Genomic DNA, 23,277 nt, shown 5'->3' on the forward strand with positions numbered 1-23,277 from the left:
CATGTGCCGTAGACAGCAGTGCCTGTTTTCGGGCAAATATCTTTCTTGGACCTACAGGTAAGCCTTAATCTAGGCTTACCTGTAGGTCAAAGTGGTTTGTAAGGGTTTACAACCACTTTAAGGACGTCCAAAGGGAAACACTTTTATTGGAAAGCAAACAATAACATCATTAAACCAAACAAAAAACAAACAAACATACAAAAATGAACAGTAATGAAAAGATAAAATGTATGGCTGGTTGGAAACTACCTTCAAAGCTACCAAAACTATTTGAATCAAATGAAAAGCTGTTTTTTAATATATTTGCAAGCTCTGTAATTGTAGAGACCCCTCCGCCAGCAAAGGTGTCGTTTATTTTTCCAGAAAGAATCAGACGTTTGATGATTGAAAAGAGATGCCAGTTCTAGTTCTGAAGGATAAATAACACACAGATTTTCATCAAGTAGGAGCAGATGTGCCTCTAATAAAGGCTGATCGGGGGACGGAAAGTTTGGAGATGGAACGTTCAGACTGACATTTCTAAAGAGCTTGGCAAAGGATAGATGAAGAAATACAATTCACGACCCCAGTTTTGTTTGGTAGTTCCAGTTCTTTGAGGCGAAGGAGCAGACATTATGAAAAAAAAGGATATAGCTCGCTAAAAATGTAGGTAGGGTTGGTTTTATCTGGGTGGAACGTAAAGGACATCTTAAGGCCTGCCCAGTTGCCCAGGGTTTACCTTAAAGGTGAACTCTGGGCAGAGGTACACCAATCAGCCATACCGTTATGGCCACTGACAGGTTATGTGAATAACATTGATTATCTTGTTGCAATGGCATCTGCAAATCGCTGGGATATATTAGACAGCAAGTAAACATATTGTCCCAGAAGTTGATGTGTTTAAAAGTGTGTATGGGGCTGCATAGCTGCAGACTGGTCAGGGTGCCCATGTTGACCCAAGTCCTCGATACAATAAGCATGCAAGCATCAGAACTTGAGCACGAAGTGATTGAAGAAGGTGACCTGGTCTGATGAATCAGGTTTTCTTTTACATCATATTGATGGGCAGGTGTGTGTGTGTGTCATTAACTGATAATGGCACCAGGATGCAGTATGGGAAGAAGGCAGGCCAGCGGAGGCAGCGTGATGCTTTGGGAAATGTTCTGCTGGGAAACCTTGGGTCCTGCCATTCATGTGAATCTTACTTTGACATGTACCACCTACCTAAACATTGCTGCTGACCAAGTACACCCCTTCATGTAAACAGTATTCCCTGGTGGCAGTGACCTCTTTCAGCAGGACAATGTGCCCTGTCACACTGAATAAATGGTTCAAGAATGGTTTGAGGAGCACAACAAATTCAGGATGTTGACTTGACATCCATATTTTCCAGATCTCAATCCAATCGAGCATCTTTAGGATGTGCTGAAAAAATAAGTTTGATTCATAGTAGAGGTCGACCGATATATCGGCCGATATTTGCCGTTTTTTAATTAATCGGCATCGACCGATTGTGCTGATAAAAAGGCTGATTTAGAACTACAGCACGACTTGGAAATGACTTCTGTAATAGAAGTCAGTGTTAGTTGCCTGAGTCGTCATAGAAACGACTTTCCTCCTCTCTGGGCAGTCTGCCAAGAAAAGAGCAAAAAGATACAATGTTTACACTTGAATGAATGAACTCATCTCAGTGTGTAGAAGTTCTCAGTTTAACCATTTAAAGACTAAATCTTTTCTGACACTTGTTGCTTACAAGTAAAAATCCTGTATTTTCTGCCAGAAAATCACTTAGACCCCCCCCAAAAATTATATATATTTTTTTAGCAGAGATCCTAGGGAATAAAATAGCGGTTGTTTCTAATATATTATGTCACACGGCATTTGCACAGAGGTACACTATTTAAAAAAAATAAAAATAATTAAAAACAGTAAAGTTAGCCCATTTTTTTTTTCGTCCAAAAGTTTTGACTACCTGTTTTTATTTAATATATAGGTTTTTTTATTTTTTTTTATTTAAATCATACATACAAATAAACTGATTGGTGGTTTGTTTTGTTTAATAAATGTTTAAATGTAAGAAATTTTCCATATCACTTATGAAGGCTGCTTTCACACTGGAGCGGGCAGGCCTTGATGGTAAAACGTTGCAAGTTTTAGCGGCTCTTTACCATCATTTTAGTGGTGCTATTTGGCTGCTAGTGGGGCACATAAAACCCAGCTAGCGGCCAAGGAAGAGGTTAAATGCGCCCGTGAAGCACCGCTGCCAAATCGCATTGCATGTGCTTCGGCAGTGGTGCCCATTCATATCAATGGGCAGGAGTGGTTGAGGAGCGGTATACACCACTCCAAACGTGCTGCTTGCAGGACTTTTTTTTTAAGATCCTGCCAGCGCATCGCCTCAGTGTGAAAGCACTCTGTCTTTCACACAGACTGCAGGGGAGCCATTTTGCAGGCACTTTACAGGCGCTATTTTTAGCCCAAAAGCGCCTGAAAAACGCCCCAGTGGGAAAGGTGTGTTAGATTTAATGAGATGAAGGGGTATTAAAAAAAAAAAAAAATCGGCCTAACATATCGGGACAAAAAAAATCGGCATCATATATCGGCCATCGGCCGCCATGATTTCTAAATATCAGCATCGGCATCGGCCAGAGAAAAACCCATATCGGTCGACCTCTAATTCATAGTGGCCCTATCTTACAACTAACGGGACCTAAAGGATCTGCTACTTAAAGTGGTTGTAAACCCTTACAACACACTTTGACCTACAGGTAAGCCTATATTAAGGCTTACCTGTAGGTTTAAGAAATATCTCCTAAACCTACACGGTTTAGGAGATATTTGCCGAAAGACAGGCACCTCTGTCTACGGCGCATGCGCCGTAGACAGTGGCGCGCAGGCTCACTGAGTGCGCCGCAGTTAACGGCGATATGCCGCGAGTGGCGGCTCCCGTGCGCATGTGCGGGAGTGATGTCATCGCGGCTCCGACGAATGACAGCGCCGGAGCAGCAAGACCCACCAAGAAGATGGAGGCTCCGGACTACAGGGGACAGTGGTGACTTCGCTGGCTCCTGTGTCAGGTAAGTGACACATAATGGACTACTATGCGATGCATAGTAGCCCATTATGCTTTACCTTTGCAGGGAATCAAAGAGGAAGTAAACCCATCAGGGTTTACTTCCTCTTTAATGCCACATACCAGAGAATACCTTCCGAGGTCTAGTAGAGTCGATGCCTCAGTGGGTTATGGTGGGTGGTCATAGTGGTATGGCTGATTGGGGTATATTACATTTATGTGTTTAGATATGCTTTAACACAAAACTGGACACAATGCATCATATTAGTAAGGATCAATAGGTATCTCTGGTGGTGGGAGAGGTAAAACTCAAGTGGAAACTTTTCTAGAAAAACACAAGAATAGTATATTTAGTACTGTGCAAAAGTTTTAGGCAGGTGTAAAATAAATGCTGTAAATCAAGAATGCTTTCAGAAATAGAAGTGTTGACAGTTTATTTAACAAACAAAACGGAAAGTAAATGAACAGTAAAGAAATGCAAATAAAATCATCAATATCACTCCAAAGACATGCTGGTAGGTTAATTGGCTTCTGTCCAAAAAATTGGCCCTAGTATGTGAATGTGAGTTGGGGACCTTGGATTGTGGGCTCCTTGAGGGTAGGGGCCGATGTCAGTGTGCAATTTTTGTGTGGAGCGCTGCGTAAATTGACGGCGCTATACAAGTACCTTAAATAAATAATAATATAATAGATGAGCATCTTAATGAGACACAATGTTCAGGGATAGGGACAATTGTAGACACGCACCCACACTCACTCAGGTTGAACAGGATGGACTGGTGTCTTTATTCAACTTTACTAACTCTGTAACTATGTAATATTTGGTGTGATCACCCTTTGCCTTAAAAACAGCATCAGTTCTTCTAGGTACACTTGCACACAGTTTTTAAGGGAACTCAGCAGGTAGGTTGTTGCGAACATCTTGGGGAACTAACCACAGATCTCCTGTGGATTTAGACTGGCACAAATCTTTCCATTTCTTGTAATGTAATCCCAGACAGACTCAATGGATGCTGAGATCAGGACTTTGTGGGGGTCAAGCTATAACTTTCAGGATTCCTTTTCTTCTTTACACTGAAGATAGTTCTTAATGACATTGGCTGCATGTTTGGGGTCGTTGTCCTGCTGCATAATAAATTTTGGGGCCAATCACCTGCCTCCCTGATAGTATGGCTTGATGGATAGGATTAAGCACACCAGTGATCCTGACTAGCGATGGACGAACTTCCGACGGGACGTTTCGCGAACGTGAACCGCGAACGCGGGCAAAAGTTCACGAACCGCAAAGTTTGCGGCGGACCCCATTGACTTTAATGGCAGGTGAACCTTAAAAACCTACAGGTCATATTTTCAGCCACAAAATACTTACTAGCTGTGCACACATAGTCCCACCAGGGACATAACATAAGTATTAAGTGAATCTGGGATCGACAACGACAAGCATTCTTTTTTTATCTGTGAAATTTTGACAATTCAGGAGCGCATGAAGGCCATGGAGGAGAGGCAAGGTCAGGGCAGGCTTTGAAGGGGGTGCAGGAGATGATCAGTCTACAGCAAGGGCAGCGCAGTCCTGTGCCAGTGTTCCAGTGTGCCAACCTGTGCTTGAGCCCCTCCCTCTGCCCGGCCCTTACCCCCACTGCGGTGGTCCGGAGGTGCCAGTCCAGTGCTGATCCTCAGCCATGGTGCTGGCACTGCCTGCTGATTGGCTTCTCCGCTGCTATCACCCTCACTGTCTGAAACCAGCACGGTGATAGAGAGCACTGACACCAGCACCGTGATAGAGAGCACTGACACCAACACCGTGATAGAGAGCACTGACACCAGCACCAAGATAGAGAGCACTGACACCACACCAGCATTTTTTAAATGACCCTGTGACAAAAGTCTCTACAGAAGTGCAGTATGTATGTGGAAGAAGGTATATAACACCCCGCTTCAATCTGTCATTTTTGGGGGCCACGGGTCTATCACACCAGTTATAATACTTTTTTTTTTATTGCGTTTGTCACTCTTTGTAGTATCGCTGCAGAACCGCTCAGCAGTCACAATGCTGCACAGTGGAAATGCACTATACTATGCTTTCTATATGTGCAAGTATTTTATATGTGTATTACACCCCTATATACTGCACACCAAATAGTACACCTATACCAGTCCTTAAAGGACCTTTGTGGACCTAGTAGCTAGTGATTTGCAGACTGTCCCTTAGTCCCTACACTGATAAATGACAGCTGCAGAATCGGTCAGCAGTCAAGTATAATAGGCTTTCTATATTTGAAAGAAAGTATATTATACGTGTACAACCCTATATACTGTACATCTATACCAGTCCTTAAAAGGACCTTTGTGGACCTAATAGTAATAGCTAGTGATTAAACTGACTGTCCCTGCTCCACACAGCGTCCTGTCCCTACACTGACAAAAGACAGCTGCAGAATCGGTCAGCAGTGTACTCAGCAATAACCAGCACGGCAGTCAGCAGCAGTGCACCAGAACCCTATATACTGTACACCTATACCAGTCCTTAAAAGGACTTTTGTGGACCTAATAGCTAGTGATTTGTGTCACTACAGTCTGTCCGTGCTCCACACAGCAACCTCTCCCTACACCAGGGATCCTCAAACTATGGCCCTCCAGCTGTTGCAGAACTACGCATCCCATGAAGCTTTGTAAAACTCTGACATTCACAGACATGGCTAGGCATGATGGGAATTGTAGTTTCCGAACAACTGGAGGGCCGTAGTTTAAAGACCCCTGCCCTACACTGACAAAAGACAGAATGTAAAATGGCCACCAGATCAGGTCTATTTATATGGTAGGGGGAATGTCCAATTGTCCATGTGCTGAAATGTCTCAATTGGCTGTCCTGTACCACATGATGGATGTGTCATCATGGGTCAAAGTTCTTTCACAATGTAAACACATATGTCCGCCGTGCGAACAGCGCCAGAAGTCCGCAGGTTTGGCGAATCGCGAACGCGCAAAATTCGCCGGGCGAACCGCAAGACCATCCCTACTCCTGACCAAATTCCCAACTACATTTGCAGAAATGCAGCTCCAAACTTGTAAGGAACCTCCACCATGCTTAACTGTTGCCTGCAGACACTCATTATTTCACTGCTCTCTGGCCCTTCATCACCAAACTGCCTTTGCTACAACCAAATATTTTAAATGTTGACTCATCAGTACAGAGCACCTGCTGCCATTTTAATGCACACCAGTTCCTATTTTTTCATGCCTAGTTGAGTCGTTTAGCCTTGTTTCCATGTACTCTGAATGAAAACTCACTTAGGGCTTGTGGTTGAAACATCCCTGGCCTCATTAAACTGCAGGCTGGAAGATTCCCCATCTGACAACTGGATGTAAACAAAGGTTCTGAAGATGCTGCCTAATGTCATTATCCAAATTTGGCAAAGGCAATATTTGGTCAATGGCGTCAGCCTCCTAGCAAGCAGCTGAATGGGGCTGGGGCTTTCCCCTTGGTTGCTAGGATGCTCCTGGCTGCACAGCCGACAGCATCCTAGCAACCTAGACAACCAAGCAACCCAAGGACTGAACTTGCTCTGGAGAATGGAGTGTCCAATTTGGATACCCTAGCCTTAGTACCACCTTTCACCACATCTCCTTGCAATAAATACATGTGGCTGCTTTCACAGACACCAACATTTGTGATATGGAGAAATGACGCTCTTTATGAATTCCAGAGCTTAATTTTCCATATACAGTTTTCAGTAAAGGTCACCTCTGCTTCATGAAAAGTTCATTTTATAACTGATTATATTGATCGATTCTAGCGGCTCATTTAATGGAGTTAGTATTCTCAGCCTTTAGACCAAAATCCTAATGTCATAAAACTGTTTTTAGTTCAAATTGGTCTTTTTTTCATGTGTTCAAAGAAACCAGAAAATAATTTTGATTAAAGTTCCCTCCCATGTGTTTGAGGATGGTAATTAAAGTGACCACCTCGGGGCATATAGAATTATACCCTTGCCTCTCCAGCCTCTACACGGAGCGCCGTCAACCGGGATGAAACACTGACTTCTTCGAGTACACCAAGAACTGTATCAGTGGCCCTCTGCGCTTGCCGCTTATCTAGTCACATAGGTATTTTTAGTTATGACTCATCAGAATATCATTTATTTATGCCAACATTGCGGCACCGCGCTCCTGTCAGAAAAGCTTCTTAAAATGCAGGGGCTCGTGGCTTTGGGTCATTGTGTGATTTAATGTGTTGCTGTACAGAAAAGCATATACATTTCCATACTGGAGCCAGCAATGACTTCATATTCCTTGGATATCAATAATCACAAATAACCAGGATCAAATCAAGATCAGAAGAGGTTTTTCTGTGGCTAGAAGAGCCGTATAAGAGTATTGATACTTAGATTAGAGGTCTGAAGGAAACTGGATACACATAGCATTGCATTTCTTGGAAAGAGAGCTGAAGAAGATGTAATAACATTTTCAACCCTGCTTATGTATTATCCACTAAAATACATTTCCAATGACACAACAAAGCACACATATGTGCAATGATATATTATTATACATTTACAGAATTAAAAAATAAATAAAAAATCTGTGTTTAGTGTGACTAAAATGAAAATAAATAACAGCCGCATTAAAAAGAACCTGATACAGTAGAATCAAAAATTAAAATAATAAGTGCGGCACTTCCATGAAATAACCACACCACATTGTGTAAATAAAATGTCCCCTGATGATGTCCGGTTGTGATGGAAAGCATAGGGTGGTTCTTAAGAATGCTGACGTCATCACGCTATATAGCATAAGCCCATGGTGGCTTTTATACTTTTTACATTTTAGTGTTTCTTTGGATGATACTTTTAACATTTTTCTTAAATTACCTGCACTGAGGTTTCCTTTTTTTTTTTTTTACATACCAGAGGAGATAAGAAGTCACTGATTGCTGTGATTGAGATATCAGCTGGTACCTTCGGTCATCCAATATGGGCATTTAACGTTGGCGACGTTGGCCTACCTCTCAACATTTTGAAATGGGAATGAGAGACACCTACTAGCAAAACGTATTTAAGCATAGGACACGCCCCCGCCACACCCCCTTAAAGGAGAATTAACCAAAACAAAACGTTAATTAAATCCACAAGGGCTTTTTTTTACCACTTCTATTCCTTTATATTGGCTTTTAAAACTGACAAATGCAGCAATTTAGAATTTGGATGGAAGGTTTACTCCGGAAAACACTTTTTGAAAGATAAACAGTGCATTTTATATACAACTATATAGATCAGACCAAAATGAGGGACAAATGAGGAGGAACGAGGGACATTGTTTTAAATTCGGGACAGTCCCACAAAATCAGGGGCAGTTGGGAGCTATGCGGTGCTGAGTGAACCACAGAGAAGTTGCTCAGGATTTTCACTTCATCTGTTGGGTAATGACACAAGGGAGTGGAAGACTTTATATGCACTGTAACAGGACATTTTGTTTGTAGTTTCATAGCTGGTAAGGTTGAATAAAGATGCTAGTCCATCCAGTTCAACTTGTGTAGGTATATGTGTGTCAATGTTGATAAATCATTTCCCATATCCCTGTATGTTGTGCTCACTAAGATGTACATCCAAGAGTCTTTTAAAACCACCATTACTTCCCGCTGACACCACCATTTGTGGAAGAGGGTTCCACATCCTTACCGCTCTGACAGTGAAAAACTCCTCTATCCAGCTTACAGTTAAACCTCTTCTCCTCCAGTCTCATTGTGTGGCCCCGTGTCCTCTTACATTCCCTGAGACTGAAACGTTTTCTTCCTACACTGAGATCACCATTGAGATATTTGAACATTGTTATCATATCTCCTCTCAAGTGTCTCTTCTTCATAGAGAATAAGTCCAGTGCTTGCAGTAGTTCCCCGCAATCAAGGTCCTCCAGTTTGCTTATTAACTTTGTTGCCCTTCTCTGGACTCTCTCCAGCTCTATTTACATTATGTGGTGGAAGTTATTTCAGGGAAGCACTGCATTTATTATTTTAAATTTACACAATTTCTGTATTTTAAATTGCAGCATAGATGACTCTTTTTTTTCTTTAGGCTACATCCACACTGCGTTTTTGCCCAACAGCGTGTAGATGTGAGAAAATTGGTGGGGGGTCCGGGTGATTAGCCATGGGAGGAAGCCCCATTGAAAGCAATGGGAAACTCCTTACTAATTAGCAGCCTACTGCTAATTGCAGCTGCTCACATGTAATCGCTATATGGCGATTACCTGCAAATGATTGGTCCTGGATGCAGGCAGGCATGCCAGCGGCTGCAATTTGCTTCGGGAGCCAGCAGCCCCCTATTGCTTTCAGTAGGGCTGCCTTCCGCAGCTAATCATCGGGACCCCCTGTTGATTTCCTCGCATCTACACTCTGTCTGGCAAATAGTTTTGAGTAGAGCGGGGGACAGTAAAAACTGATCACCTTGCCTGTTCAGAATAAATTATCTATATTTATCTAGGCAGGGCTTTTTTTTAGCAGGAATGTGGGGGAATGCAGTTCCAATACATTCCACTGAATGTATGTAATCTCAAGGGGTACTGGGGTATGATGGCTGGTCAATTTTTGTGTGGGGGTTTATTGTTGCTGAAGAGATCTATTGTTGCTGGGGGGGGTACATTTTTGAGGGATAGGTCTATTGGTGCTGGGCGGTCTGTTGTCGCTGGCTGCTGGGAAATATGTTGATGCCGCTTGGGGTCGATTGTTGCAGGGGTGGAGCTATTGTTGCTGGGGTGGTATTTTGTAGGTATTTTGCAGTCCATTGGGGGGGTGGTATAATGATGTGTAGGGAATCTATTGCTGCTTGGGTAGGTCTAGTGTTGCTGGTTGGTATCTATTACTGATGGGGGGTTGGGGTGGGGTCTATTGTTGCTGGGGTTGGGTCTGTTACTGGCTGCAGAGAATTTGTTTTACTGCTTTTCTTGTTATCATTAACAAATCTCATACAAATTATTTAGCACCACAAAATGATACGTGGTTCTATACTCTCTAAAAGGGCCAGTACTGGAAGGTGTGTAGGGGGTGGAACCAAGGGATGGTGCTCAGAAGTGCGTTGGGGGTGGAGACAAGGTGTGGCCCAGAAGGGGGGAGTTCCTGCACTTATTCCCTGAGAAAAAAAAGCAATGTATCTAGGAATATGGATAACTTTTATTCCATGCACTTGTGCAAACCTCCAGCTGCCATGTGATGACCTCCTGGCGAGGGGTGGCAGCACTATGGTCGGTCAGGAGAGGTCATGAGACTGCCAGAAATCCCTGTTAATATAGTCCCTTTACAAATCAATAGCTCTATATCTGTGCTTCCAACAGTCCCCTTAAAAAGGACGTTTGCGTAGATCCCAACTGTCCCTTATTTCGAGGGTCTGTCCCTCATTTGGAGCAATGTCCCCCTGTCCCTCATTTCTTCTCATTTGTCCCTCATTTTGGTCTGATCTATATAGTTGTATATAAAATGCACTTTTTATCTTTCAAAAAATGTTTGTTAGAGCTAAACCTTTCATCCAAATTCTAAATTACTGTATTTGTAAATTTTAAAAGCCAATATAAAGGAATAGTAGTGGTTAAAAAAAACCATGTGGATTTGCTAGTAGGTGTCCCTAATTCCCATCTCAAAACGTTGGGAGCTATGCGTTTGGTATTTCTTGCAGTAAGATGCATTATAAAAGATCAGAGGGAAAGCATCAAAAGAGAAAAGGGATGGACAAGACAGAAAAATTAAGCAAAGGCCAGTCTAAAGAATATTTTTCTTTCACTGGCTTGAATAAGCAGCAAAACTCAGTCCAGAAGCTGCAGATTTGGCACCAGGGGGTAAGCGATTCAAAAGGTGTAGTTCTCCCCAAGTGTATGAAGCTATATGGGGCTCTTGGCTTCACATGACCACTTTGTCTGGCATATCATTTTAAAATAGGCTGTAGTGAAATAAATAATCCCAGCATCTGCGTAGTTGTATAATTTGCAGAAGACACCAGCCAGCATGTGTCTGGGGTGTGTGCCTCTTCATCAAGTGGATCACATAAGACCCATACATGAAAGGGAATTCATGTCCCCAGGAGGTTGTAGAGACAGGAGGTCGCTGTCTAGATGACGATGTCTGCCTGTGGGTGTCAGGGAAAAGTCATGTGCCATCCTTGACCTCACACATTTCATTCACTGCCTTTTTTTTTTTTTTTTAAGTCACACGCTGCCTAATATTTATTTTTCCCCATTTAAACCCCTTATCTGCTAAATCTATGTGGTTAGCCAACCTGACGCAAGAGGGACGATAAATGTACAAAAGTCAGATAATTGATGAGTATGAGATAATTGTAATTTTTCGTTATGATCTTTTCCTTATCTACATAAAATAACAGCCTTTTCTATAAAGGATTCCTTTTTTTAAATTAATAGTGGTGCTGAAATTGTTGACCTCCTCCTAACGTCACTGGTTATCTGGCTGTCATAGGCACGCGCATAGGGTGTGCCAGGTGTGTCTGGAGCATTTCCCATTCCTCCACTGTCCGGTGCAGCTAAGGCTGCAGAGAAAGGGACTAGGGGATCTCTGTCCTTAGTCCTTTGCTGTGTCTGAAAAGTGAGACATCACCCCCTGAAATATCACCAAAGCCCCCCCAAATGGGGGGCTCCTAACAAAATTGTAAAGAATACTATAAAATAATATTGTAAAAAATAAAATAATAAACAAGAAACTACAAACACCATCTACTGCCCTACTGACACTATTCTCTACCTTAATGACGTTGTCCACTGCTCTACTGACACCGTCCCCCGCCCTCCTGACACCATCCCCCACCCTCCTGACTCCAACCTCTGATTTACTGACACCGTGCACTGCTCTACTATCACCTTCCACTCCTCTCCTGACAAAGCCCACTTCTCTACTGACAACGTCCATGGCTCTACTGATCAAGTCTCTTGCTCTATTGACACCAACCTCTGCTCTACTGACACCATCCATGTGTGTTTGAGCTTTGGGGTGCACACCCTAATGCAATAGGCTGCACACCCCTATGCTGGCTGTTATGCTGATCCTCTGGGTTCAATATCACTGACAAGTAAGTGTCAGAAGTCCTGATCTGCATACTTGTTGCAGGTCAGTGATTCAAAATATTGAAGCCAGAGGTTTGCCAGTGATTTTAACATGGAGATAGTTTGGTACATGGCTGTATGCACTGATCATGGGAAACCCATAGTGAGACAATTATTTCCCTGTATGAACAGTGTATTGACCATGTTGGCCAATAAGCTGGCCATTTACAGTTACTTTTTATTCAGTTCATTTTGTGGATGGAGACAATCGTACCCACCGATTGGCTGGATTTGCTGATCGAGGAAAATTTTCCTACACACTACTTGGAATTCGACTGGTCCCTACTGAACAAGCAAAATTTCCAGTTTTAGTGAAAAAGTAGGCTGCTATTGCAGACTTCATTCTAAAAAGTCTAGTAACCTAATGCCGCGTACGCACGACTGTACTTTCCGTCAGAAAAGGTCAGACGGTCTTCCCGACGGACTTCCGAACGAACTGACTTGCCCACACACAAACAGACTAAAGTCTGTTCGTTTTGAACATGATGACGTATGACAGGACTAGAAAAGGAAGTTCAATAGCCAGTAGCCAATAGCTACCCTTGCATCGTATTTGGTCCATCGGACCAGCATACAGACAAACGGTTTTCCCGATAGGAATTGAGCCCGTCGGACAGATTTGAAACATGTTCTATTTCTAGGTCTGTCTGAATTTTTTGAAGAAAAATGATCAGACTATCCCCCACACGTTCGGACTATCCGACAGAATGATTCCGTCGGACCTATTATGCTGGAAATTCCGGTCGTGTGTATGCGGCATAACTGTTATACTGAACTTTGACTTAAATTTTTTTTTTGATCTTTGGCCTAGTTTGCACCCAGTGAAGTCCAAACTTCTAACTAGTGATTGAATCAATTAGAAGATTGTAAATATTAGAATCTTCTAAAAGAATGTATGCAGACTTGTCAGTCAGTAGAAGATCATACAATCAGATATGAATTACAGTATCTCACAAAAGTGAGTACACCCCTCACATTTTTGTAAATATTTTATTATATCTTTTCATGTGACAACAAAGAAATTACACTTTGTTACAATGTAAAGTAGTGCATGTACAGCTTGTATAACAGTGCACATTTTCCGTATACTCAAAATAATTCAACACACAGCCATTAATGTCTAAACCGCTGGCAACAAAAGTGAGTACACTCCTATATGAAAATTTCCAAATTGGGCCCAATTAACCCTTTTCCCTCCCTTGTTTCATGTGACTCATTAGTGTTACAAGGTCTCAGGTGTGAATGGGGAGCATGTGTGTTAAATTTGGTGTTATCGCTCTCACTCTCTCATACTGGTCACTGGACGTTCAACATGGAACCTCCTGGCAAAAAACTCTGAGGATCAGAAAAAAATAATTTTTGCGCTACATAAAATATGGCCTAGGCCATAAGAAGATTGCCAAGACCCTGAAACTGAGCTGCAGAATGGTGGCCAAGACCATACAGCAGTTTAACAGGACAGGTTCCACTCAGAACAAGACTCACTATGGTCAACCAAAGTAGTTGAGTGCATGTGCTCAGCATCATATCCAGAGGTTGTCTTTGGGAAATGAATGTATGATTGCTGCCAGCATTGCTGTAGAGGTTGAAGGGGTGGGGGGTCAGCCTGTCAGTGCTTAGACCATACGTCACACACTGCATCAAATTGGTCTGCCTGGCTGTCATCCCAGAAGGAAGCTTCTTCTAAAGATGTTGCACAAGAAAGACTGCAGTTTGCTGAAGACAAGCAGACTAAGGACATGGATTACTGGAACCATGTCCTGTGATCTGATGAGACCAAGATAAACTTATTTAGTTCAGATTCAAGCATGTGTAAAGGCAACCAGGTCAGGAGTACAAAGACAAGTGTGTCTTGCCTACAATCAAGAATTGTGGTGGGAGTGCCATGGTCTGGGGCTGCATGAGCGCTGCCAGCACTGAGGAGCTACAGTTCATTGAGGGAACCATGAATGCCAACATCTACTGTGACATACTAAGGCAGACCATGATCCCCTGCCTTCTGAAACTGGGCCGCAGGGCAGTATTCCAACAGAACAAGCCAAAACACACCTCCAAGATGACCACTGCCTAGCTAAAGAAGCAGAGGATAAAGGTGATGGACTAGCCAAGCATGTCTACAGGCCTAAACCCTATTGAGCATCTGTGGGGCATCCTCAAATAGAAGGTGGAGGAGCACCATATCATCCACCAGCTCCGTGATGTCATCATGGAGAAGTGATAGAGGACTCTAGTGGCAATCTGTGAAGCTCTGGTGAACTCCATGCCCAAGAGGGTTAAGGCAGTGTTGGAAAACAATGGTGGCCACACAAAATATTGACACTTTGGGGCAATTTGGACATTTTCACTTAGGGGTGTACTCACTTTTGTTGCCAGTGGTTTATACATTAATGACTGTATGTGGAGTTATTTTGAAGAGACAGTAAATTTACACTGCTATACAAGCTGTACACTCACTACTTTACATTGTAGAAAAGTGTGAGATACTGTAAGTGGGAATGGGGCCCTGCGCAAGTTAGCTGGTTCACCCTCCCCCATCTTTCGCTTGACATTCATAAGGGTTGTAGTAGGCACAGAGCAAATGCCCCATTTTTATTGGCATGTTGAAATGGTCTGTTCCTTCAGACACCGACTACCTACAAGACAAGAACTGTACATCCTCCCTTGTGAAGTGACAGGCAGGTCCACAGCTTTGACCAACTGCTCTATCCCCTGGTTTAATGCAGGAATATGAAGGTTATAACTGGGGCCCCTGGACATTCACTAGGCTCTCTGTTTTCAGTTCATGAATCATAAAGGCTAGGTTCGCCTTTTGCAAAAAAACGAATAAATGCATATATTTGCAGGGGAAAAAAATGCACATTTATTATTTTTTTTGCAAATGAGCCTGTAAAGCATTGCAACCATGATCAGTGGATTGCAGGTAAAATGCCAGGCTCCTGCACGCTCCCTCCGGCTTCATGTCTGTAGCGATGTACAAGTTTTCAGTTCAGAGAGCTGAAAGAAGTGTTTAACGACTATGAGTATAGTGATCATCGCACTTTTGTTCTATAAATAGGGATGTAACATGCATCATGATGTACTGGGACACACTCGGGTCCCAGAGACAGCGCGGACTTTTCTCATTGCGCTGTGTGACTCGCGCATGCGCAGTAGGGAACCAGGAAGTGAAGCCGCAATGCTTCACTTCCTGATTCCCTCACCGAGGATGGCGGTGGCAGCAGCAGAGAGCCAAGCGATTGATCGGCCTCGGCTGCCGACATCGCTGGACTCCAGGAAAGGTAAGTGTCCATTTATTAAAAGTCAGCAGCTGCAGTATTTGTAGCTGCTGGCTTTTAATAATTTTGTTTTAGGTGGACTCCCTCTTTAACCAGTTGCCGACCGCCGCACGACGATGTACTTCGACAGAATGGCACGGGCAGGCATATGGGCGTACATGTACGTCCCTGCCTTCCCGTGGGTGGGGGGCCCGATCAGCCCCCCCCCCGGTGCCAGCGGCGGTCGGAATCCGTTCAGGAGCAATCCGGGATGAGGGGGCGGCCATTCGTTCATGGCCACCCCCTCGCGATCGCTCCTGACGATTGGAAGTGCAGCGTGACATCACTTCCTCTCCTGTAATGTAAACACAGGCAGAGGAAGTGATGTAATCTCTCCTCCGTGTCGGTATTACCCCCCCCCAATAAAGGTTTAACCCCGTGATCACCCCCCATCGCCAGTGTCACTAAGGCTGGGTTCACATTGCAGCGGTTTATGAGAACGGATGTGATTCACACCGCACTGCAGTGCAAATCACATTCGATCTCTGTGCGATTCGAATTCAGCCATACAGATAGTATGGCTGAATTCGCATCGCACCCGCCGCACCCGCCGCACCCGCCGCAAACTCGCACGGGGCCCTTTTTTTGGTCCGCAGCAGAATCGGATCGCATGGGTGTTCACACCATGCGATCCGATTCCTGTCCGAGTTTGCAGATCGCACTGCGATATGCAAACTGATCTGGGGGTGTCATTAACATTTCACTGACACTCCCAGCAGTTCGCATAGGGCAGTGTGATGCGGGAACCCGCCGCGGATTCGTGGCGTTCCTGCATCGCTCCAGTGTGAACCCAGCCTAATAAGCGATCGTTTTTCTGATCGCTGTATTAGCGTCACAGGTGACGCTAGTTAGGCAGGTAGGTATTTAGGTTCGCCGCAGCTTTTTATAGCGCCAGGGACCCCCATATACTACCGCATAAAGCCCCCTGATTGCCCCCTAGTTAACCCTTTCACCAGTGATCACCAAATAACTGTTACAGGTGACGCTGGTTGGTTAGTTATTTTTTTATAGTTTCAGGGCACCCGCCATTTATTACCTAATAAAGGTTTAACCCCCTGATCACCCGGCGGGTGATAGAAGTTTGAGGGTCAGATAAGGTCTGCGTCGCCCCAGGCAGCGTCAGGTTAGTGCCAGTACCGCTAACACCCACGCACAAAGCATACACCTCCCTTAGTAATATAGTATCTGATCAGATCTATATTAGCGTCGCCAGCAGTTTAGGTTTCCCAAAACGCATTGTTAGCGGGATCAGCCCAGATACCTGCTAGCACCTGCGTTTAGCCCCTCCACCAAGCCCAGCCCAGCCCACCCAAGTGCAGTATCGATCGATCACTGTCACTTACAAAACACAACACACATAACTGCAGCGTTCGCAGAGTCAGGCCTGATCCCTGCGATCGCTAACAGTTTTTTTTGTAGCGTTTTGATACAGTCGCTGACAGCCTAGGTGCTTTTTTACCTGTGAGTCTCAATAGTGTACCCCTAAATTTAGGGGTGTCTACTTTCCAAAATGGGGTCATTTGGGGGGGGGGTTATGCCATCTTGGCATTTTATGGCCTTCAAAACTGCGATAGGTAGTGAGGAGTAAAATCAAAAATTTACACCCTTAGAAATCCTGAAGGCAGTGCTTGGTTTTCGGGGCCCCGTACGCAGCTAGGCTCCCAAAAAATCCCACACATGTGGTATCCCCGTACTCAGGAGAAGTAGCAGAATTTATTTTAGGGTGTCATTTCACATATGCCCATGGCATGTGTGAGCAATATATCATTTAGTGACAACTTTGTGAAAAGAAAAATAAAATAAATAAAAGTTTGTAATTTTCCCGCAACTTGTGGCAAAATATAAAATATTCCATGGACTTAACAGGCCTCTCAGCAAATAGCTTGGGGTGTCTACTTTCTAAAATGGGGTCATTTGTGGGTGTTTTGTGCCATCTTGGCATTTTATGGCCTTCAAAACTGTAATAGGTAGTGAGGAGTGAAGTCAAAAATGTACGCCCTTAGAAAACCTGAAGGCGGTGCTTGGTTTTCGGGGCCCCGTACGCGGCTAGACTCCCAAAAAGTCCCACATATGTGGTATCCCCGTACTCAGGAGAAGCAGCAGAATTTATTTTGGGGTGTCATTTCACATATGCCCAAAGCATGTGTGAGCAATATATCATTTAGTGACAACTTTGTGAAAAAAAATAAAAAATAAAATAAAAGTTTGTAATTTTCCCGCAACTTGTGGCAAAATATAAAATATTCCATGGACTTAACATGCCTCTCAGCAAATAGCTTGGGGTGTCTACTTTCTAAAATGGGGTCATTTGTGGGTGTTTTGTGCCATCTTGGCATTTTATGGCCTTCAAAACTGTGATAGGTAGTGAGGAGTGAAATTACAAATGTATGCCCTTAGAAATCCTGAAGGCGGTGCTTGGTTTTCGGGGCCCCGTACGCGGCTAGGCTTCCAAAAAGTCAACCACATGTGGTATCCCCGTACTCAGAAGAAGCAGCAGAATGTATTTTGGGGTACAATTCCACATATAACCATGGCATGTGAGAGCAATATATCAACTTGAATATATCAACTTTGTGTAAAAAAAAAAAAAATTTTTTTTTTGTCATTATTCAATCGCTTGAGGCAAAAAAATAAAATATTCAATGGGCTCAACATGCCTCTTATCAATTTCCTTAGGGTGTCTACTTTCCAAAATGGGGTCATTTGGGGGGGTTTTGTACTGCCCTGCCATTTTAGCACCTCAAGAAATGAGATAGGCAGTCATAAACTAAAAGCTGCGTAAATTCCAGAAAACGTACCTTAGTTTGTAGATGTGACAACTTTTGCGCAAACCAATAAATATACAGTTATTGACTTTTTTTTACCAAAGACATGTGGCTGAATACATTTTGGCCTAAATGTATGACTAAAATTGAGTTTATTGGATTTTTTCTAATAACAAAAAGTAGAAAATATCATTTTTTTTCAAAATTTGCGGTCTTTTTACGTTTATATCGCAAAAAATAAAAATCGCAGAGTCAGTCAAATACCTTTAAAAGAAAGCTCTATTTGTGGGAAAAAAAGGACGCAAATTTTGTTTGGGTACAACATTGCATGACCGCGCAATTACCAGTTAAAGCAGCACAGTGCCAAATTGTAAAAAGACCTCTGGTCATTGACCAGCAAAATGGTCTGGTCTGAAAGTGGTTAAAGTAACGCAGTGCTTTATCGCAAAAAATGGCCTGCTCATGAAGGGGGTAAACCTTCCAGGGCTGAAGTGGTTAACCTCCCCGGCGGTAATCCTGACTGTGGCTCGGGGTTCATTTTAATTACCATTAGTGGTAACCCCGAGCCACGCTCGGGATTACATTGCAGAATCCTGGTGCAGGCAACTTACCTTGTCCCCAGGATCCTGCAATGTCCCCACGCTGTGTCCTCCACCCGATGCAATGTGTTCTGGGCTCCGTTCCCTGCCAGTGTCGCATGGGGTTGGAGCCCCGCGGCAAATTCAAAAAGTACAAAAAAACATAACATATACAGTACACTGTAATCTTACAGATTACATTACTATATGAAATCATTTCACATCCTTTTGTCCCTAGTTCTTTGTCCAGTGCCCTGCATGCGGTTTTATATTATATATATACTGTTGTTCTTTATTCCTGGAAACTGGAGATTGTCCATAGTAACCAAAAAGTGTCCCTTTACGTCAAAAGCTTTTTTAGAACAGCTAGAAAACAGAGATAGTAAATTAGAACACTTGCAGAATTGAGCGATAGTGAATCGTGGGGGAAATTAATTGTATTATTATTTTTTATAATTATTTATAGTTATTTATTATATTATAATTTATGATTTTGTGTTTCAAACTTTATCATACCCGGGGTGTCTACTAGACTCTTTTGAACAGATTTACGTGAGTTCTTCCTAAGAATTACAGGCCTTCAATATAAAATGCCAAATTTCTATGCAAAACAATTGTACTGCTTTGAGATTTAAAAATCTGACATAATCAATCATCCCGCCAGGGAGGTCAATGAGACCTGCAGGGTCCAAAATAAAACAAATACAACCACCACATCTAAAGAATGGGGAGATGCAAGATAATTCAATTTCAACTTTTTGGTTTTAATACATTTTAAAGAAGCAGTTACTACTGCAAGAAAACATCGTTTAAAGAGGAAAAATTCTTTACAAGTGGCCTAAAATAGAAAGGAAGATAAATGATTTACTGGAAGTTAATCTTTCAGCGAGAATCGTGACTTGCTCCTCGCTCTAATCATACCAAATCCCATTGTTTGGCTGGGAGCTTTGTCTTAGGGGCTTCCATGTATTATAGACTGAGTAAGGCGAGCCGGTGAGTCCAAAGGAATGACATGGAGTCTACTGAAAACTCTGTGAAAACATGTCAGAGAGACGTACAACCCACTAAACATAATGAATACCAACTTCTGTGCACCATACCATGTATCCATGGTGAGGGATAGCTTAGTACATCTTCATTTAAAGTGATTCCATCACTCAGGAGGAGGAGCACAGTGCTACTTGCCCACCACAATACGCATATACAGTACCTCAAAAACGTGAGTGTACCCCTCACGTTTTTGTAAATATTTTATTCTATCTTTTCATGTGAAAACACTGAAGAAATGACACTTTGCTACAATGTAAAGTAGTGAGTTTACAGCTTGTATAACAGTGTAAATTTGCTGTCCCCTCAAAATAACTCAACACACAGCCATTAATGTCTAAACTGCTGGCAACAAAAGTGAGTACACCCCTAAGTGAAAATGTCCAAATTGGGCCCAATTAGCCATTTCCCCTCCCCGATGTCATGTGACTCATTAGTGTTACAAGATCTCAATCTCAGGTGTGAATGGGGAGCAGGTGTGTTAAATTTGGAGTTATCACTCTCACTCTCTCACTGGTCACTGGAAGTTCAACATGGCACCTCATGACAAAGAACTCTCTGAGGATCTGAAAAAAAGAATTGTTGTTCTACATAAAGAAGAAGCGGAGCGTGATCCCCTCCCTTTGTAGACTGGGCCGCAGGGCAGTATTCCAACTTGATAATGACCCCAAACACACCTCCAAGACAACCAGTGCCTTGCTAAAGAAGCTGAGGGTAAAGGTGATGGACTGGCCAAGCATGTCTCCAGACTTAAACCATATTGAGCATCTGTGGGGCATCCTCAAAGGGAAGGTGGAGGAGTGCAAGGTTTCTAACACCCTCCAGCCCCGTGATGTTGTCATGGAGGAGCCCGAGGGCTTTCACACTGGAGCGGTGCACTGGCAGAACGTCAGGAAAAGTCCTGCCAGCAGCTTCTTTGGAGCTGTGAAAGAGCGGTGTGTTTACCGCTCTCCATTGAAATCAATGGGGCAGCGCTGCATTACCGGCGGCAAAGCGCTGCTATTGCGGCATATTGCGGGCGATTTTAACCCTTTCTTGGCCGCTAGCGGGGGGTTAAAGCACCCCGCTAGCGGCCGAAATGCGCTGCAAATCCGACACTATGGGCGGCTTGGTGTGAAAGCCGTCTTAGGGGTGTACTCACATTTGTTGCCAGGGGTTTAGACATTAATGGCTGTGTGTTGAGTTAGTTTGAGGAGACAGCAAATTTACACTGTTATACAAGCTGTACACTCACTACTTTACATTGTAGCAAAGTAATTTCTTCAGTGATGTCACATGAAAAGATATAATAAAATGTTTACAAAATTGTGAGGGGTGTACTCACTTTTGTGAGATACTGTATATGTTGTAGTTTGCAAATGGTTTACCGGGATTATGGCTGACGATATCAGCCATAACCCTGGTACAATTTTTGCAGCCAGGTGGCTGGCTTTCTCCTAAAAGCAGTCCAAAGGGCTTATGAAACGCTGGACCGCTTTCCGAAGTGGCTGGAGGGGATGCTGTTTCTCGGGCTTACCGTTTCCACCAGTTCACCCAAGAAACGATCCTACAGTGCAGCCGGCTGCTCCCATAGGCACTCAAAGAGTAAATACTCTTTCATCGCCTCTATGGCCTTGGAGGACCGGAGCAACTTAATGACGTCACTTCCGGTCCAGGCTGGAAGTAAATAATTTTTTGGGGGATATTTTGCTTTTAAAGAGGAAGTAAACTCTGGTGGGTTTTTCTTCCTTTCTTCTTCCCTGCAAAGTAAAGGCATAATGTGCTAGCATGCATCGCATACTAGCACATTATGTGACACTTACCTGCAAACAAAGCCAGCGTCATCCCCACTGCACACTGCATCCATCTTTACCCATCTTCCTTCCGGGGCAGTGGACTCCGACTGTGCGACTGGCCGGAGCCATGTGATGTCACTTCCATGCATGTGCGCGGGAGCCGCCGATCATGGCACACGCTCCTGAAGAAGCGGCGTGGGCGTTCTTTCAGAGCGCATGCACTGATGACATCATCTGCGCAGTATACAGAAAAGATATCCTAAACGGCGCACATTTAGGTAAAGCTATAATAAGGCTTACCTATAGGTACAACTTACACAGGGAGGTTTACAACAGCTTTAAAGTTAAAGGAGAGATTTGGGGTCTTTTTGACCCCAGATCTCTTCATAAAGAGGACCTGTCACCCTCTTCAGATGATCCAAATGATGACTTTGTAGTCGAAATGCGTTGGGTGGACTCCTCTGCAGACATCGCTGTTCTCCATTCATGTACATGGCATTTTTGATTTCTTTTAAATGTGAGTTTTTTTATGCCTATTCATTAAGAAATCTTTTATGACAATATTACGCTATGTTGGACCTTTGCTTTTATGGTTTTATGTACGAGACCATTACCTCATTTCACATTGGATACTAACGAACATCTTGCCTATGTGACATGGTGGTGCAAGTTGAGTCCGTGGAGTATCTACACCTAGCAGGCGAATTCCATATATAAAGCCTATATGACTTGGGGGGCATACGCCTGACTAATTCCAAGTCTTCTGGTAAGCCTCCCCAATTTTCACGGTGGCGGTGGTGATGCATGCAAGAAGAGTACACCATTTTCTTTGGAAACTGTCTCTTGGAAAGTTGATTCTTCTAAAAATATTATTGGACTTTATATTTTGGGCTTACTTAGCACCTGCACTTCTTTCGGATAATTGTCCATGTATGATTATTATTTATAGTTTTTATTCATTTTTCACTTGTATTTGCATTTCAAAGGTTTATGTAACTGCTTCAATGCGGTTTATGGTTTTTGACTATTAGGGAATGTGGTTTTTCTCACCTTAAGATTTATATGGTGACGCATATAATTTGTAAAAAAAAAATTCTGTCTTTGTTATAGCACTACACATATATTTTTATTTTTTTATTGATGCTTTCTTGTCTAGATGCAGTCTGGCGGCTTGACAAAGTTTATTATCACAGCGCAGTATATACCAAAACATTATTGACATGTTCTATTTCTAGGTCCATCAGAATTTGATGTAAAAAGTCCAATGGGGCATACACATGATCGGAATATACGATGAAAAGCTCCCATCGCCATTTTATTCCCTAGGGTCTCTGCTAATGTTTGGGGGTTCTATGTAATTTTCTAGCAAAAAATACCGATTTAAACTTGTAAAACAAAAAGTGCCAGAAAAAGCCTGGTCGGCAAGTGGTGTAAATGTAAAACGGCATTTTGTTATACACTTGCACTCTGTTACCAAGTAATGGAAGTAGTGGAAGTCAGTACTTTGGTGTCTCCCAGTTAGGCCCCATTCACACTGGGGGGACACTGCGATTACCTGCGAGAGACCCCGTAAGGTTCCCTGCGATTAGGAGGATCCAGTCCAAGACTGCCACTATTTGCATCTGTTTGGTCAGGCAGAGATTATGTGTG

Source organism: Lithobates pipiens, unplaced genomic scaffold (assembly GCF_037356315.1).
Source record: "Lithobates pipiens isolate NorthernLeopardFrog02 unplaced genomic scaffold, aLitPip1_a1.2 Scaffold_19, whole genome shotgun sequence".
NCBI classification, from domain to species: domain Eukaryota; kingdom Metazoa; phylum Chordata; class Amphibia; order Anura; family Ranidae; genus Lithobates; species Lithobates pipiens.